The sequence below is a fragment of the Bos grunniens genome, chromosome 23, assembly GCF_055505025.1.
Source record: "Bos grunniens cultivar Pamir isolate PY7600 chromosome 23, Bosgru_T2T1.0, whole genome shotgun sequence".
NCBI classification, from domain to species: Eukaryota; Metazoa; Chordata; class Mammalia; order Artiodactyla; family Bovidae; genus Bos; species Bos grunniens.
Window position 1 is genome coordinate 15,837,022 of NC_141187.1, and position 18,893 is coordinate 15,855,914.

The 18,893-nt window shown below is 45.3% G+C and overlaps 1 non-coding gene across 1 annotated transcript; it reads right to left on the reverse strand.

Moving 5' to 3' along the window:
• Nucleotides 1-339: 339 nt before the first annotated feature.
• On the reverse strand, nt 340-412 carry TRNAR-CCU (transfer RNA arginine (anticodon CCU)). Its single transcript has one exon. It is a non-coding gene; the product is annotated as a tRNA-Arg (tRNA).
• Nucleotides 413-18,893: the final 18,481 nt, after the last annotated feature.

The window sequence follows — 18,893 nt, forward strand, 5'->3', positions numbered from 1 at the left end:
TTTCTTTCTTTTGTTGTTGGTTAGTGGCTAAATCATACATGACTCTTTTGCAACCCCATAGACTGCAGCCTTCCAGGATCCTCTGTCCATGGGATTCTCCAGGCAAGAATACTGGAGTGGGTTTCCAGGGGCATACTGGAGGCTCCTCCTCCAGGGGATGTTCCCAACCCAGGGATAGAACCCGCATCTGGTGCATTGGCAGGCAGATTCTTTACCACTAAGCCAGCAGGGAAGCCCTCCTTTCTTTTAATATATATTTATCTGGCTGCACCAGTTCTTAGGTGCGGCCTGCAGGATTTTTAATCACAGCATGTGAACTCTTAGTTGCGTGGGATCTAGTTCCCTGACCAGGGATCAAACCTGGGCCCCCTGCATTAGGAGTGCAAAGTCTTAGCCACTGGATCACCAGGGAAATTCCACTTAACCATATTTCCGACCTTATACTTAACATACAAAGGTAAGTAAGACTCCATTCTTGCCCCCTAAGGACCCCCCCCACCCAGTTAATGCTGCATGGATAACATTGACCATCAAAATTCAGCATGACACAAACAATAATAAAGATAAATACAGGGTGATGTGGGAACATAGACTGGGAGTGTCAGGATATACTCCAGAAAGGAAGTAAATTTGAGTCAACACATAAAGGGCGACCCATGGTTAACAGATCATCAAGCAGTAGATGGCCCTCAGCAGGAGGAGTGCAGAGACAAAGGAAAGGCACGCTGAGTTTGGGGGGCGGCACCTGGGGTTCGATGGAGTCCTGCCCCCTCTGTCTCACTCCATCTCCACTCCCAACGTGAAACGGCACCATGAATGCACAGAAGGAGAAGAACCAGATCAAAGCACCCTGAATTAAGACCTCTCCTTGCTCCTTCACCAAATGAGAGAAGCATCAAGTCCTTTCCCTCGAAAACCTCGGACTCCAGATTCAGGGATTAAAAAAAAATAGCATGTAGGAACCTGGATGATGGTGGCCTGGGGCCAGAAAAACTAGAGGAAACCCTGGCCCCTTGCTTGGCCTTCAAGCAGCGCTCTGCACCCTTGGCATCTGAGACCGGGCAGCGTCTCCAGGGAGTCGATGCTTTTCTAGTTGGAATTGACTGCTGCCTTTGGCTCTTAGCACCTTCCCATGGGCAGGGAGCTCTTGGGAGATGAATGCAATGTCTCACCAAGCAGCATCCACTCCTGCCTCCCTCCTCAGACACTTCCTCTACCCCGCTCCTCAGATCTTTACTCACCCCCTTGTCCCACTGTTCCCTCCTCCTTCCGGCTGAACCCACCCTGCTCGCACCCCCAGCCTGCCTCCCACTTCTCACCTCCGTGCCTCCTCATTCTCCCGCAGCACTTCCCTATCCCGCCTTAGCTTCACCATGTCAGAACGAAAAAACTAGCCACTGTTCATGCTTTGTTCCTAAACCCAAGCCCATAAAATGCTCCTTTCATTTGAGGAGAAGGGAAAGCAATAATTCAGGCATTAGCAAGGAGCACAGCACACTTATTTGTAGTCTTCGTGGAGTTCTTCGGAGCTTCTCCCACATCAACGCCTGCTCCCAGAGCAGCAAGAGCGTGGGGTACAAGATGCAGGAAACGGCCCGAGGGCCGTGCAAACAGCAGGCATGACAGGATGTGACCTGTGTGACCTGACACCTGTCCCCTGCCTGTCACTCTTGGCCCCACCTCTTGGGATGTGACTGGGTCCCACTGCTTCGCCAGGACCCTGGGACAGTCTCCACCATCTTCATACAAAGAGGCTTCAAAGAGCCTGAGTCCAGCTCAGGGGCGACTTTCATGGCAGGGCCAGCCCAGCCCTGCTTTTCACCCAAAATGTAAAAAGCTGCCATGAGCTGAGAATTCCCAATCTGAGGGATGGATAGACCCCATCCCTGGCCTCAGGGATTTCCAGTTTGAGGAAGCCACTTAAGTCCATAATCTCAGAATTTCCAATCACAACCCCTCTCCTCGAGGAATTCAGCTGACTCCCCCCAATACTTGAAAAATACTAGAGGGGTGATGCAGTAGAAAGAGAAAGAAAGCACATGATCTTTGAGGCATGGGGTGATGCTGACAGTAAAATATTATAAATCCCAGCTCCAAGCATAGCTGACGTCTTCATCTGTAAACTGGGGCCTCGCTTCTTTTCCTAGCAACCTGCATCCCAGAGAAAGTCCATGGAAACATTTAACTGCCACACCCTCGTACATGCCTGTGGGCAGGACGATGACTCCTCATGATCTCTGCCTTTGTGGCCGTTCCTGCCAGCCTCTCTTTGTTCCTCATCCCTGTGACTCTCAGTTCAATCCCTGACTCCCAGACTCTCTCTAGAGTAACAGTAGTAGCATCCTTCTGTAGTAGGCCCACTCCATGCCAGGCACTGGACTGGTTGCTTAATAAAATCTCAATCCCATCCCCTTGGTTTTAGATCCATTCCCCTTCCTGGGAATTTCTGTGTTGATTGCCAAAGGTAAATTCCACTTCCTGCTAGTCTCACGCCTAACCCAGATTGGCTGCATGTTCTAGGGACTCCATTACTGGGATGTCAGTTGAGCAGACACCTGTAATCTGTAACCAAAACGTTACTATTTGTAAACCTGCCCAGAACAATCAGCCAACACAATCTTCCTGGGCTTCTTAAACAGCTTAACACCCCAACTCCCACAGCCCAAAGTTCCCCTCAATGAGTTCATTTCTTGAACTCTTTATTATGAGGTTACAAATCCATTTTCCAGATGGTGTCACTGGCACAAGGAAAGCCTAGGACCCTGGCTCAGATCCATCCACTGGTCTACACTGAGAAACATAGCTAGGGAATTCCCTGGTGATTAGGACTCTGAGCTTCCATGGGTTTGATCCCTAGTTGGGGAACTAAGATCCACAAGCATCATGGCATGGTCAAAAAGAAAAAAGGAAGTAGAAAACAGAAGCATGGTAAGTATCTGGAGGTGATGGAAGCTGTGATGGAAAGGGCTGGGGTCCCCTCCCTCCTGCCGGGCTGCCCCCATGAGTGTGCAGCCGCCCACTCCCCTGCAGGCCCACCACCAGGTGGGCTGTGCCTTGCTGCTCTGATGCAGGCTGCTGCAGCGGTCAGGGTGGAAGTCAGAGAGGGAGGCCTGACACGGAGCTAACAGTAGAGATATCCTCCTGCCAGGGACCCTGAGGAGCTCTGAGGCTGGCTGCCACGCAGGTAGGGCAGGTCTTTGAGGATGACGGGGTTGGCAGCCTCCTTTCTCTAAACAGTTGCCCAGAAAAATGAGCAACCAGGCCTGGGATGATACTGTGGCTTTTCAGATTTCTCTGCTGAAAGGCTAGCAGAGAGAGGCCCGTGCCCATCACCATCTCTTCGTCAGTCTCCAGAACAGCCCATGGGGTGGGGAGGGAGTAGGGAGAGAAGCCATTCTTAGCTAGAGATTTCTGAGTCCTCCAGACAGGCTCCTATCCACTCTGAGTTTGAGAATATCAGCTTTATCATCTCTGCTTCCTCTGGGATCCCCCAGTTTGGGGGCCCGTTTGCCTTTCCCAGAAGTAGGGGATCAGTAATGTCCTAGGCTCCTGAAGGACCAGGAAAGCTGTAAGGTAACCAATTATCTCAACTTGCCTGGAGAATCCCAGGGACAGGGGATCCTGGTGGGCTGCCGTCTATGGGGTCGCACAGAGTCGGACACGACTAAAGTGACTTAGCAGCAGCAGCAGAGGTGTGGGAAGCAGGTTCCTGGGGTGCGGCACTTTCAGGGCTAACACTGGCAAGGCCTAGGCAAACCAGGATGAGCGGGTCACCCTAAACGACTGTCTTTTCCTGCCTACTATGGACCCCAGGCTCCTGGTCCCCTTCTTCCTTCTTGTTCTGGATTGAATCTCTCTGGATTAAAAGCTCCTTGTTCAGCATTTATCCCAGCCTAAAGGACAAAGTAAGCATATTAGAGAAATGGGCAAGTAGCTACTATCCTCAAAGCCACAGCCCATGAACACTAAAACTGAGAAATGAGGGCTTGCAGAGCACCCATGAGAGAGATACAATGCAAAAGAGGAAGCTGGCTGTCTTCCGGCCAAGCAGGTGCTCTGAGCATGAGGCTGGCCCCTGTGGCCTTGACCACGCAGCTTTGTTAAGGTTGCGCACTGCTCATCTCAGAGGACCTCAACATGAAGACCTGGCTGGGAAGGGGGGTGGTATCACAGAATTGAGAGCTTTCAATGGCTGGTATGGCCAGGTGAGCCATCTCCCCCATGGGCATGGTACCCAGCAAATGTGCCCTCTCCCTCCACTCTTGTTCACCAAACCCCTGGAACATTCGCCGTCTCCTTTTGTTGGTTCTCCTGTCGTTCTCGGCTAATCTCAGAGCTCACCTCTTCCAGGAAGTCTGCCGAGTGAAGAGACTGCCCTGAGTTTCCACTAGTCTTGATTCCGCTTCTGGTAAGATTACGCTTCTTGCCAGATTCTGATCTGGCAAGATCTTTGATTAAGGGGCCGCATTCTAGTTCCAAAGTTGGTGAAAGGTTTGTGTCTTCTAATCTGAACTTAGAAGGACAGAGTTCCTCAGGACAGGGCCTAGGCACAGCTGAATGGATGCATCAAATCCTCAAATGCAGCTGGGCATCCCTTCCGCCAGTTGGCATGGTCATAGCCTGCATATTATGGTTTTTAATGTACATTTAAAGGCCTTGCACTGTAATTTAAACAGTAATATTTGCACTAAAGTAAAATGCCTCCTTGCTTCCCATTACCGTGTGTGCATATGTGTGTGGATTTTGTGTGTGAAATGCCCATTACATATTTCTTATAATTGGGCATTTACAAGCCAGAAGAGTAGAAGAAAGTTCCCAGACCAATCTTCCAGGGAAGGGAAAAAGTAGCTCTAAGGTTCTATATGTTTGGGGAGAAAAACAGAATAACTGGCTAATGTTCATAAGAAGGAATAATTTGCCAATTAGGACTCAAGGTATTTCTTCCCCAAAGAGTAATCATTTGTTTGTCTTAAATGAACAAATGGGTTGATTACGATTATCAGCACGTGGAAGTGTTGACTGAGCCTGACTAGCAGCTGTGAAATGCAAACAGACGTGTCAGGACATAATCATATTCTCAATCCCGCTAATGACTTTGATGAAGGCAGAACATCATACTATACACTAAAAAGCTTAGCCTTGAGGTTATATGTTCATATGAAAATTCTTTAATTAATGCATGGCACCTCTGTTCTTTGGGGTAGCCTTTTGCTGCAAATCTGTCACTTAAAAGCTAAGCATGCTGGTATTTATCATTATAAAGGAAACTTATTTCCCATAAATTTGGGGGTGTATACAAATACTTTCCAACAATATTTCCCTCATATTTTCCAAACATTCTTAATGAAAAATTTCAAGCAGACTGAAACGAGAAAGTAATTTGTCAGTGACTATGATATACTTGAGGTTTCCCAGATGGGCGTCTCTGGTGGCTCAGACGGTAAAGAATCTGCCCACAATGTGAGAGACCTGGGTTTGTTCCCTGAGTCAGGAAGCTCCCCTGGAGGAGGGAATGGTGACCCTCTCCAGTATTCTTATCTGGAAAGTCTCCTGGACCAAAAAGCTTGGTGAGGTACAGTTCATAGTGTCTCAAAGAGTCAGACATGACTGAGAGGCTGAGCACGGATGGACTATATACTCATCACCTATATTCTACGATCAGTATTTTAGAATATTTGCTTTATCATATCTATCATGTATCCATCCATTAATAAGTCTTGCTTTTGATACATTTCAAAATGTATTATAGACGTCAGTGAAATTCACTTTTAAATACTTTGGTATTCACAACATTAACTAGAATTTAATATTAGTTTACAGTTCTTTTCCTGTGAAATTTGCATATAGTGAATGCATCGATCTTAAATATACCATTTGATGAGTTTTTGGCAGATGCGCATGTCTGTAAACCCAAATCATCAGTCCAGAAAGCCCCTCATATCTCTTCCAGTCACCTCCGCATCACCCTCATTCTCTGCAAAGATAAGCACTGTTGTGATTTTTTTTTTTACCATAGAATAGGGAATTCCCTGGTGGTCCAGTGGTTAGGATTCAGAACTTTCACTGCCAAGGGTTCGATTTTAGATCCTTGGCCCAGGAACTAAGACTCTGCATGGCCAAAAAAAAAAAAACACTGAAAACCCATAGAATAGCTTGCCAGTTCTAGAATTTTATATAAATGGACACATATACAAACAGTACATACTCTTTGGCCTAAGACTTCTTTCACATAGCATGTTTTAAAGCTTCATCATGCAGTGTGAGTCAGTAAATCATTCCTTTTTGCGGCTAAGTTCATTGACTGGAGAACTCAGGGTTTTATGTTCCATTGTCCTGCTAATGGACACCCAGATTGTTTTCAGTTTGGGAAAATTATTAACAAAGACGATATGAACATGCTATACAATACTTCTTGTGAACATATGCTTTCACTTCATTTGGATAAATAGTACTTCATTTGGGGTGAAATTACTGAGTCACGGGTTAGATGTATGTTTGTGAGTGCGTGCTCAGTCGCTTCAGTCGTGTCCAATTCTTTGCGACCCTATGGACTGTAGCGCACTAGGCTCCTCAGTCCATGGGGATTCTCCAGGCAAGAATACTGGAGTGAGTTGCCATGCCCTTCTCCAGGGAATCTATCCAACCCAGGGATCGAGCCCGGGTCTCCTGCATTGCAGGCAGATTCTTTACCGCTGAGCCACCAGGAAAGTCCAGGTGTATATTTAGTTTTCTAAAAAGGCTGCCAGAACTTTCCAAACCAATTATACCTTTTTACAGTCCTATCAACCCCCGTTCCACATCCTCATCCACAGTGGTGCCAGTCATTCTAACTTTAGCCATCCAAACGGGCGTGCAGTAGGGTATCATGCAGCTTTGGTTACGTTTCCCTGATGACTAATGACGTTGAGCATCTTTTCTCATATCATTATTGGCCATTCATTAATCTTTCTTTGTGAAATGTCTGTGCAAATCTTGGCCCATATTTATTGAATTGTTTGTCTTTTCGTTATTGAGTGGCAGGAGTGATATATGTATACTCTGGACACTTGTCCTTTGTCAGATGCATGTCTTGTAAACGTTTCCCTTAATCTGTGACTTTTTGCCTGTTTGTTCTCTCTGTAGGGCCTTTTGATGAGCTGCTGCTTCTGCTAAGTCACTTCAGTCGTGTCTGACTCTGTGCGACCCCATAGACAGCAGCTCACTAGGCTCCTCCATCCCTGGGATTCTCCAGGCCAGAATACTGGAGTGGGTTGCCATTTCCTTCTCCAACTTTTGATGAGCAGAAGTTTTTAAATTTTATGAAATCTGATTTAACCACGTTTTCTTTTATGGTTATTATTTTCCTCAATTCTGTCTAGGACACCCTGGCTACCCTTGAGTCACATAGATATTTTCCCAGTTTCTTCTAGAGGCTTCTAGAATGTATGATCCATATCAAATTAATTTTTGTATTTGTGTTAGGCAAGGGCCTCAATTCAGTTTTCCATATCAGCATCTGGTTCTTCCAGTGCCATTTGCTGAGAAGACTTTTCTCCATTACAGTAACTTGGTGCCTTTGGTTAAAATCAAATGTTTGTTGACATATGAGTCTATGACAGACTCTATTCTGCCCCACTGATCTACTGGGGAATCCTTACATCAGTCCACACAGTTTGGATTAATGTAACTTTTATAATAAATGTTGAAGACAAGTAGTATAAGCCCTCAATCTTATTCTTTTTAATAGAGTTTATTTGGCTATTCTAAGTCTTTTTTTATTTTCATATAAAATTCAAAATTAGCACGACAGTTTCTTTTAAAAAATCTGTTGGGATTGTGATTGGATTCAATGAATCGAAGAGGAGAACCTAATTTAGGGCGACTTGTCACCATACCAGTTTGGAGTCTTCTAATTTATGAGCATGGGCTATCATTCCAGTTATTTAGATCTTTACTTTGTATTTCTAGTCTTGCATTTATTTTCTTAAATTTATTCATAAGTATTTTATGATGTGTTTCTATTGTAAGTAGAATTTTAAGGACGGTTTGTTACCGGTATGTAGACATCCAATTGTTTTTACTATTTGACCTTGTATCTTATGATCTTTCTAAATTCACATATTAATTCTTATAGTTGTTTCGTTACAAAAGCCCTAATTCTTTAGCATGTCCTATGTAAACAATCAGCTCAACGTGTTACTTCTTCTTTACCAATCTTTGCATTCATTGCACTACTGTATTGGCTGGCATGTCTAGCACATTGTTGAATTAAAGTGGTCAGAGTGGACATCCATGCCTTGTTCTCCATCTTAGAAGTGTTAGGGAGTAATTCTGCAGGAATCTGTCAAATCCGTGCAAGAGACTTCTCTTCTGTAAGAGAGACGCCTATGGCAGCGGCACTAGCCTCTGAACTATCTTTTCAAGAATGTTGGCACAGCAAACAGCCTAGGAAGTCAGAGATGGTGTATCCCTCTGGAGAAGAAGGGTAATTTATTTACTGTCCAATTTGCTTGTTAGTCATTCCAGGGCAAAGGCTGAGCATGATTTCTTACAGCCCCTTATGATGAAAGATCAAGGTACCCTAGGCTTGGGGTTCCTCCTCTGTGGCACAAACCCACTTGGTGTGAGCATCCGTTTAAGCCCAATAGGACCTGGGGAGGAATGATGAGAACATGAAGCTTGTGCTACCTGCTGGGCTTTGAGTAAGTCTTTTGTCTCTGACTCAGGAGTCTCATGTCCCCTTTCAGCATCTACTATGTACTGAATAGTGTTCCCCCCGCCCCCATCAAATTCATCTGCTGAAGCACTAACCCACTGATATGACTATATTTAGAGAGAGAGCCCATAAGGAGATAATCAAGAGTAAAAGAGATCGTAAGGATAGGGATCGGATCCAATAGAATTGGTGTCTTTATAAGAAGAGACACCAGAGAGCCTGCTCTCTTCCTCTGTCTCTCTCTTTCTCTCTGTCTCTCTCTCTCTCTCTGGGTGTCTCTCTCCTTTTCTCCCTGTCTATCTCTATTTCTCTGCCATGCTCAGAAGAAAGGCCGTGTAAGGACAAAGCATTGTCTATAAGCCAGGAAGACAGCTTTCCCCAGAAACTGAATCCTGCTAGAAACTTCAGCTTGAACTTTCCAGCCTTCAGCAGTATGAGAAAATACTTTTCTGTTTATTTATGCATAAAATACCAATCTGTATTTTTCTATGGCAGCCTGAGTCTACTAATACAATATCCATGAAGCTGTGGTAGGCCAACTCATTAGCTTGAAAGTAGGGTAAAATTCAGAGTCTTCGTATTTCTTGATAAGAAAGAACATTAAATCTTTAATCATTAAGTATAATGTTTTCTATAGGATTTTTGTAGACAATTTTAGTCAAGTTGACCAGGTTTCCCTCTATGTGAATTCACTAAGAGCTTTTAATGTAATTGGGCATTGCATTTTGTCAAATGCTTTGTCTGCATCTGCCAATATGATCATTTTTTCTCCTTTATTAATATAGTGAATCACATAGACTGATTTTTGAGTATTAAACCAATTTGGCATTACTAGAATAAAGCTTCCTTAGTCATGATGCCAGGTAAATATATATGCATTGCTGTATTCATTTTGCTAGCATTTCGTTATGAATCTTGTTCTTTTTTTGTTAAAGAATCTATGTTCGTGAGGGATGTTGGTCTGCAGCTTCTTATTTTTTGTACTGTCTTTGTCTGGTTTGGGTATTAGGGTAATGCTGACCTCATAAAATGGGTTAGAGAGTTTTTTCACCTCCTTTATATTATGGAAGAGTTTGTGTTCATCAATTTAGGCTGCTGTAACCAAATACCATGAACTGGGTGGGTCAAAGAACAGAAATTTATTTTCTTACACTTTCGGAGGCGGAAGTCCCAGATCAAGGTGTCAGCAAAGTCAGCTGCTGCTGCTGCTGCTGCTAAGTCACTTCAGTCATGTCCGACTCTGTGCTGGTAGGAGCTATATCTTCCTGGCTTACAGATAGCTGCCTTCTCCCTGTGTCCTTACATCACAGAGAGAGGGGGACAGAGAGATAAAGACAGAAAGGGTTCTAGAGTTCTATAATATTTCTTCTTATAAGGATACTAATCCCATCACGATGACCTGATTCCCATGACCTCATCCAACCTAACTATCTCCTAAAGACCCCAACACCAAATAGCATCACATTGGGGGTCAGAGCTTCAGCATATGAATTTGGTGGGAGAAGGACCAAAGTCAGTCCAAAATGGAGTTTGAGTAGAACTGGTATTATTTTGTTCTTAAATCTTCAATAGTATTCATTCGTGAAGCCATCTGAGCTTGGAGTTTTCTTTGTGGAAATGTTTAATTATGAATTCAATTTCTTTAATATCTCTAGAGCTATTAATACTTTTCTATTTCTTCTTGAGTCAGTTGTGGTAATTTGCTTCTTTCAAGGAATTTTTCCATTTAATCTAAGTTGTCAAGTTTATTGGAATAAAGTTATTTATATTTCCTTATCATCTTTTTGAGGGTCTTTAAGTTCTATAGTGATGTCCTCTCTTCATTCCTGACATTAGTCATTTATGTCTTTTCTCCTTTTTTTTCTTAAAGAGGTCCAGAGTCCTTGTTGTAGCTTTGGTGGGTAATTTTTTTTCTTAATTGTTTATCTGTTTTCAACTCCATTGCTTTCTGCACTTAGCTTTATTCTTTCCTTCCTTTTTCTTACTTTGAGTTTGTGTCACTGTTTCTTAAACTTAATAAGGTGAAAACTTAAAAAATTGATTTCAGACATTTCTCCTTTCAAATATAAACATTTAAAGCTATAAATTCCCCTCTCAGCACTGCTTTAGCTACCTCCCACAGATTTTTATGTGGTGTATTTTTCATTATCTTTCATTTAGGAGTATGTTTGAATTCCTTTTATGATTTCTTCTTTAATTCATGGTTCTTTAGAAAAGTGTTCCATTTCCAAATCTTTGTAGTTCTGCAGATATTTTATTGTTATTGGTTTTTAATTAGATTTCATAGTTATTGGAAAGCAAATATATGTATTTTCCACACTTTTAAATGTACGAGATTTGTTTTATGGCCCAGCCCATGGTCTATCTTGTAGAACATACATGCGTATTCTACAGCTGTTCTATTCTATAGAATCTATAGCATTCTATAAATACCAACTGGGTCAAGGTAACTGATACTGTTGTTCAAACCTTGATTCCAATTTTTGCTTCTGGTTTACTTGCCTTAGACTAGGGAATTGAAAACCAAAACAAGAATTTGAGCCTCTGCAAGCATTAAATAAGTATGCAAAAATATGCAAAAATACTTGGTCTAGGCAATGCTGAAAATGCCGGTTACTTCTCTCTTCCTCTACGTCAGCCTCTCCCTGGGGTCTGATGATCGTCCAGGATGCATTTAATGAGCCAACAAGTGCGCTCTTCCTGGTCCCTGCTCCTTCACCCCAGTCGTCAGAATCTGACCCCACTGTTCTTTGATAAGTGATTCTATCTTATCTCTTGGCTGCGTTAGAAAGTACTTTGGTAGAGGATCTGTTAGAAACGTGGGTCAGACAGCCTCAGCAGGTGAGTTACAGGTGCCACAGTTTCCTTCGTTTTCATATCTTCTTTCCACGACAGACTTCACAAATGGTCACAGCCCTTCGTCCCTCTCAGAATCTACGGGTAAGGCTGCTGGTGGTCCCCCATAACCATTCTCCCCTCCTTCTTATATGAATCCATTATTGAACCCATTGTTAAAATGAATCCCCCACATTTTAACTGGACATGAGGCCACTCAGACAATGGCATCACTTCCCAACCCCTTTTGCAAAGTGTGGCCTTGGAACTCAGGTCTGCCCAATGGGAAGTGAAGAAAAGTGGTGTGTGTGCAACTTTCTTATTAAGCCCTTACAGTGAGTGAGCATGTCCTCCCCTTACACTTTCACCAGCTGGAGTGCAGATAGGGTACTGCTGATCTGTCATCTTGAAGCATCAAGACAGAAGAAGTTTGAATCTGTGGGAACCTTGGGAGCATAGAACACAAGAGAGTTCTGCCTACACTGAATGACGTACGATTAGACTTTTTAAGCAAGAATAAAGTCCAATCTTATTTAAGCCACTGCATTTGGGGGTCTCTTCATTACAACAGTCTAACCTAAATTCTGACTAATACTGAAGCTTTCCCAACTCAGATGTCCAGGGAATCTTGGCCAATGGATTGGTGTTTCACTTGAAACATGCTTGCCATACTGATTTTCCCTTTAGATCCCATTTGGGTAGACACTCACCTTTATTTGGCCAGGAGCAATATTTGTCTTGTTTACTATCAAATGTCCTAACTATTTATTTTATGGGCTTCCCTGGTGGCTCAATGGTAAAGAATCTACTTGCCAATGCAGCAGACTTGGGTTCAATCCCTGCTCTGGGAAGATTCCCTGGAGAAGGAAATGGCAACCCACTCTAATATTCTTGCCTGGAGAATAACATGGACAGAGGAGCCTGGCAGGCTACAGTGTATGGGATCACAAAGAGTTGGACACAACTTAGCCACCGAGTACCTACGCATGCATGCACTATCAAATGTCTGGTGTCTAACTCAATGCCCAGCTCTCAGCAGGTGCTTAATAAATACACTAACAAATTTATGGATGAATAAAGCTTATTCTTCACAAGATGTATCATTGGCCATATGACCTCTCCCTGGAATAGGAAAAATTGCCCTCCTCTGGCTCTCTACTGTCCAGACTGACTCTACTGCCAAAACACAAGGCCAAGTCACTTAACTTCTCCAAGTCTTGCTTTCCTCATTGGGAAAAGAGAACACCCACCTGGGTGCCCAGGAAGATGCTGAAGCCTTTGACCTCAGTACCTGTGAATGTGACCATTATTTTTCTCTTTATTCTTTTTTTAAGTTAAAGGATAATTACTTAACAATATTGTGATGGTTTCCACCCTATATCAACATGAATCAGCCATAGGTATATATATGTCCCATTGTTCCTGAACCCCCTCTTACCTCCCTCCCCATCCCACCTCTCTAGGTTGGAATGTGACCATTATTTTGATGAGGTCTTTGTAGATGTGATCAAATTAAGATGAGGTCATTAAGGTGAGCAGAAATCCAGGATCATGGGCGTCCTCATAAAAAGGGGATATCTGGACACAGAGAACTGCACACAGGGAGGACATCATGTGAAGACTGAAGTTCTGCTGCCATCAGCTAAGGAAGCACCAGATGCTAGGAGAGAGGCCTGGACCAGTTCCTTCTAGTCCCTTCAGAGGGAGCATGGCCCTGCCAACCTCTTGATCTCAGACTTCTGGCCTCCAGAGCTGTGAGACCAGCTCTTCGTGTTTTTTCCCCAAGACATCCAGTTTGTGGTGCTTTGATATGGCAGTCCTAGCAGAGTAATACACCACTTGATGGGGGTCATGTTCCCAAACTTTGGCCACCTGATGTGAAGAAGCAACTCATTGGAAAAGACCTTGTGCTGGGAAAGATTGAAAGCAAAAAGGGGGTGGGGGTAGCAGCGGATGAGGTGCTTAGACAGCATCACTGACTCAGTGGACATGAATTTGAGCAAACTCCAGGAGATAGTGAAGGACAGGGAAGCCTGGTGTGCTGCAGTCAGTCCATGGGCTCCCAAAGGGTTGGACACAACTTAGTGACTGAACAACAAAGAGTAAAATATGTAAAGTTGCTGACACAACATGTACATTGAATAAATTCAGTTCAGTTCAGGTCACTCGCTCAGTTGTGTCCGACTCTTCACAACCCCATGGACCACAGCACGCCAGGCTTCCCTGTCCATCACCAACTCCCAGAGCTTGCTCAAACTCATGTCCACAGAGTCAGTAATGCCACCCAACCATCTCATCCTCTGTCATCCCCTTCTCCTCTTGCCTTTAATCTTCCCCAGAATCAGGGTCTTTTCAAATGAGTCAGCTCTTTGCATCGGGTGGCCAAAGTATTGCAGTTTCAGATTCAGCATCAGTCCTTCCAATGAACACCCAGGACTGATCTCCTTCAGGATGGACTGGTTGGATCTTCTTGCAGTCCAAGGGACTCTCAAGAGTCTTCTCCAACACCACAGTTCAAAAGCATCAATTCTTCGGCACTCAGCTTTCTTTATAGTCCAACTCTCACATCCATACATGACTACTGAATCAATTATGATGGGAATATTACTTTACTTTTCTGAGTCTTAATTTTTTAATAATAAATAAAGAAATGCAATATAGCGGGGCTGTGTGACCATGGAAAAACTTCATAATCTCTCTCTCTGCCTTAGTTTCCTTACCTACACAAGGGTAGTGATGAGAGCACCTATTTCATTGGTTGTTGTGAGAATAAATTCAGCTCAAATGTGGAGCACACTCACAACAGCGCCTGGCACATAGTAAGTTCTCCATAAATGGGATGATGATGATGATATAAAATGAGAAGGAAGAACAAGATGGTCATTTCTCCCAGGTGGTGCTAGTGGTAAAAACTTGCGTGCCAGTGCAGGTGGTGCAAGAGACACAGGTTCCATCCCTGGGTCAGGAAGATCCCTTGGAGAAGGAAATAGCAAGTTGCCCCAGTATTTTAGCTTGGGAAATTCCATGCATTGAGGAGCCTGGTGGGCTACAGTCCAAGAGGTCACAAAGAGTCGGATACAACTGAGTGACGAAGCAGCAGCAGCTAGAAAACCAGATACTATAACTGCTTTTAAAATGGTCAAGGTGAAGAACTCCTCTTTTTTCCTGTAGTTTGGCTACAGTAAGAGACTAGAGAGAAAAGGCAGACTTTTTCATGAGGTCCGGACAGAGAAGGCTGTCTAGGGAGCCCTTAGGTGCCTTTGACAGTGGGTTCAGGATTCATCTCTCTGGTGGAAACTGCCACCAGGCCTGGAGTTTGTCCCTTAATGGTTGCTTACTCAAGAGCGTCTTAGTGTGAGGGCCCCTGGGTGCCCGAGTAGAGACAGATGGCCTTGAGAAGCCATCACCCTGGTGGCAATGCTTCCCACCTCAAGCGCCCGGGTGAGCCAAGGAGGGCAGAGGTCTGGGGAGGTGCCACTCAGCCCACTGTGCTGAACAACCCCAGGGGGCACTGGGATGGGGAAGATGACGGTGACAATCTCTGGGTCTTGCTGTGATTGGAAGACCAGCCCCACCCACACTGAGCTCAGGAGGCGGGGAGGATAAATCTGCCCGTTTTTATTGATGCCTCCGCCTCGTCCTCCCAGAAAAATCTGATTATCTCGGCTCCCCTGGCAGGTGTCAAAATGAAATGTTTGCTCCCAGCTCTCCACTGGGGGTTGGGGGGTGGCTGGGGCCAGCTTCTGCCTTTCTGTCAACCAACTATCATTAATACCCCTCTCTTACAGTCAATATCTGATGTCACTTTTTCTGGTTTATGTGGCTTCGTGACCTTCCCCTATTTTGTTCCTAATAAAGACAGCTCCGGGGGGGGGGGGGGGCTGGGCCTGTGGTGAGCCCTGTGTAATTCAAGGAGCATTAAATCAGAGGGAGCCCTTTCGGACAGCAGGCAGCTCCTGGGGTCAGCGCCTTGGGTCTCTGGCCTCTGCTGCAGCATATTCCTGTGGCTGTGATGTGGTGCTTCCTTCACAGGAGCTTCTCACTTTCTCTTAGTAAGTGTGCCTTTCAGAAGGTTCTAGTTTGGCTGCTCCCAGGGGGCACCCTGGACTGCAGGGTTATGCTCCTGTAGGTGCCCGTGTTGCGCCTGGGCACACGCACACACGCAAGCTCACACACACAGTCCATCCTGGCTTCCCCATCTCTGTCTCCCAAAGCCAGAAGCTTCCTGCTGTCAGGGCTAAGCCACAGAAGTTCTCAACCCGTGTCATGTACTAGTATCACCAAGGGAGCTTTAAAAAATACAGATGCCTGGAGAAAAGCGTACCAGGCACTTCACAAAAGAGGCTACCTAAGTGGCCAATAAACACATCCAGATGCTCAGCTTCACTGGTCATCCGGGAGATGCAGAACCAAGCACAGTGAGACCCTGCTGTGCACCCCGCAGGTTGGCTAAAATGAAACACAGGTGATACCAAGTTCTTCCTGGGCCATGGAGCAACCAGAATGCCCATACACTGCTGGCATGAGTTTAACTTGCACAGTTACACAGCACAAAAGTGCTTGGAAGTATCTAAACTAAAAAACACATACCCCACCCCGCCTCGGTCCAACATTTTCTTAGGTGTGTATACACAGAAAGGCATGCACAGAGCTAATAAAATCCACCCCTAGCAGCATTCCTCATAGTAAACCAAACCATAAGGGTTTCATATGCTCATCAACCAGAGAACTGAGAAATAAAGGGTGGCATATTTATACAATGAGATTCCAGAGCACATTGAGAATGAACAGATAGCATTACAAGCAACAACTGGAATGGCTCCCACGAACAGAATGTGCATAAATGAAGCCAGAATCACAAAAAGTACATAATTTCAAAATTCCATTTGTATGAAGTTCACAGACAGGCAAAACTAACCCAAAATGTCAAAGGTGGGGACGTTGCTTTACTTTAGGTAGAGACTAGGAGGGGTGCGAGGGGGATTGCTGGTGGGCAGCAATGCTGTTTCTTGACTTGAGCATGTGTGTATTCGGTTTGGAAACATCCATCATATATGTACATTTAGGATTTGCCCACTCTTCTAGAAGAATGTTATATTTCAATTAATAGACTTAAAATTTTACCAATATCCAGACTCTACCTTCAGAGATTCTGACTTCGTTAGTCTTGGATTCAGCCCTGGCAGGGGTATTTTTAAGTTCTACTGAAATGTAGCCTTGGTCTTCCCTGGTGGCTCAAATGGTAAAGAATCTGCCTGCAATGCAGGAGACTGGGTTCAATCCCTGGGTCAGGAAGCTCCCCTGGAGACAGGAATGGCAACCCACTCCAGTATTCTTGCCTGGAGAATTCCATGGAAAGAGGAGCCTGGTGGGCTGCAGTCCATGGAGTTGCAAAGAGTGGGGCACGACTGAGCGACTAGCACATTCTAAAATGTAGCCAGAGCTGAGAACCTGGGTTTAGAGAGTGGGTGTTTGGAGTCACAGGCAACAAGCCTGGAAGACTAGTCCTCCCATGCACTTGCTTGTGTACATTACTGAGTCTCTCGGGATCTATTTCTTCTTTTCTCTTCAGGTCTGTTTCCCCTGAGGTGACATGAGAGGGTTGGACAAAGGACCCAGTGACACTGAGAAGATGCCACCGGGGAGAAACAATGACAGCTATGGGGACTCGCCTCCTTTGGCTTGTCCCCTTGCCCCCTCCCTATGGCTGGGAGCCCCGTATATCATGTACATCAAGGCAGAACCATTTTGGCTGATGGAAGCACAGTGGGTCCCTTGACCATGGAGGACTCTGCTACACGAAGCCCAAACAGAGCCCCCACTTACAGCACTGGCAGAAGTGAGCTTCCACCGGTTTTATAAGCACAGCTTCCCCACGTGTCCCTTTCCAACCTGCTATCGTGAGAAAAGAGGGTGGGGTGGGAGTAAAGAAAAATAAGGGAGGAATAGCCAGCTTTTCCCTTTGTCCAGGGAGCTTTCTCAACCTTCAATATTCCTAACTCTTTAACATCTCCAGCCGAATCCCAAAGACCTTCAATTCTGGATGTGCTCTGCCAGCCAGGGAGAAGTGTGCTTTCTTCACTTCCCACCCACATCTGGGGGTTGAGGACTGTCCCCAGGTACAGAGCCTGAAACCCCACCGGTTCATCTGAAATACTCCAGTTCGATAAAGCAAGCAGCAGCAGAGCCGAGGCAAGCCAGGATGCAGATGTTGGCCAGCTCTGCCACCTTGAGAAAATGTCATCCCCTGAGCAGGGTGCGGGGAGGGGGCCAAGCTCCAAAGCTTCCTGCTCCTCCTCTGAGTTCACTGAGAATTCTGTTCCCACATTAGTCATCTGAATGTTTAAGAAGATGACAGCTGGGCTCCCAGATGGGGAAGTGGAGGCAAAAAGGATGTGGGGGATGACTGCCAATCAGGCAATGGAGTGGCTGTCTGAGGAGGTGAGCCCTTCCTCATTTGCCTCTGCTCAGGAAGCGTAGGCGGGGGCCTTCACCTCAGCACTTGCCCCAAGCTTAGCCGCCCCAGGGCTGGGGAGGGTCGTGGAGTGGAGGTCGAGTATGCCCTTTAGTGACCAAGAAATGCATAGTTAACCAAAAGTCCTCACACAGCCCACACAAGCAAATATATATTTAGTGGAAGTTAAGGAAGATGACATCGCGCAAGTCAGCCTCTGCCACAACTGAGAAAGCGTTCCTCGGAGAGAGAAGGGGATGTGTGTTTTGCCACGGCCAGTGGAGCTGAAGTACTTATCAGCTGTGAGGAGAAAATTCCATCTGCTTCAAATGCCGTTTGTAGTTGTTTATCACCCCCAGACCTAAAATGTTTGCGGTTAAAAACAGAAGGAGGACTTTAGGAAGACCTGGTGAAGACCAGCATGTACTTCTTGAACATCAGCAAATACTAGCCCATATTTGCTGAGCATTCTATGCAAATGGGCAAAAAGAAAGACTAAGAAGGACAAGGTGAAGAGAGAGAGACACACAGTGACAAGCCCTGAGAGAAAGATGGACAGACAGACACACACAGAGGTGAGCACAGAGAGAGACAGGCACCTAGGAGCAGAGAGAGAGCCTGATGGTCTTCCATGCCCACAGCTCAGCTCAGTTCAGTCGCTCAGTTGTGTCCGACTCTTTGCGACCCCACAGACTGCAGCACACCAGGCCTACCTGCCCATCACCGACTCCCGGAGCTTGCTCAAACTCATGTCCATCGAGTCAGTGATGCCATCCAACCATCTCATCCTCTGTCATCCCCTTCTCCTCCTGCCTTCAATCTTTCCCAGCATTGGGGTCTTTTCAAATGAGTCAGTTTTTCGCATCAGGTAGCCAAAGTATTGGAGTTTCAGCTTCAGCATCAGTCCTT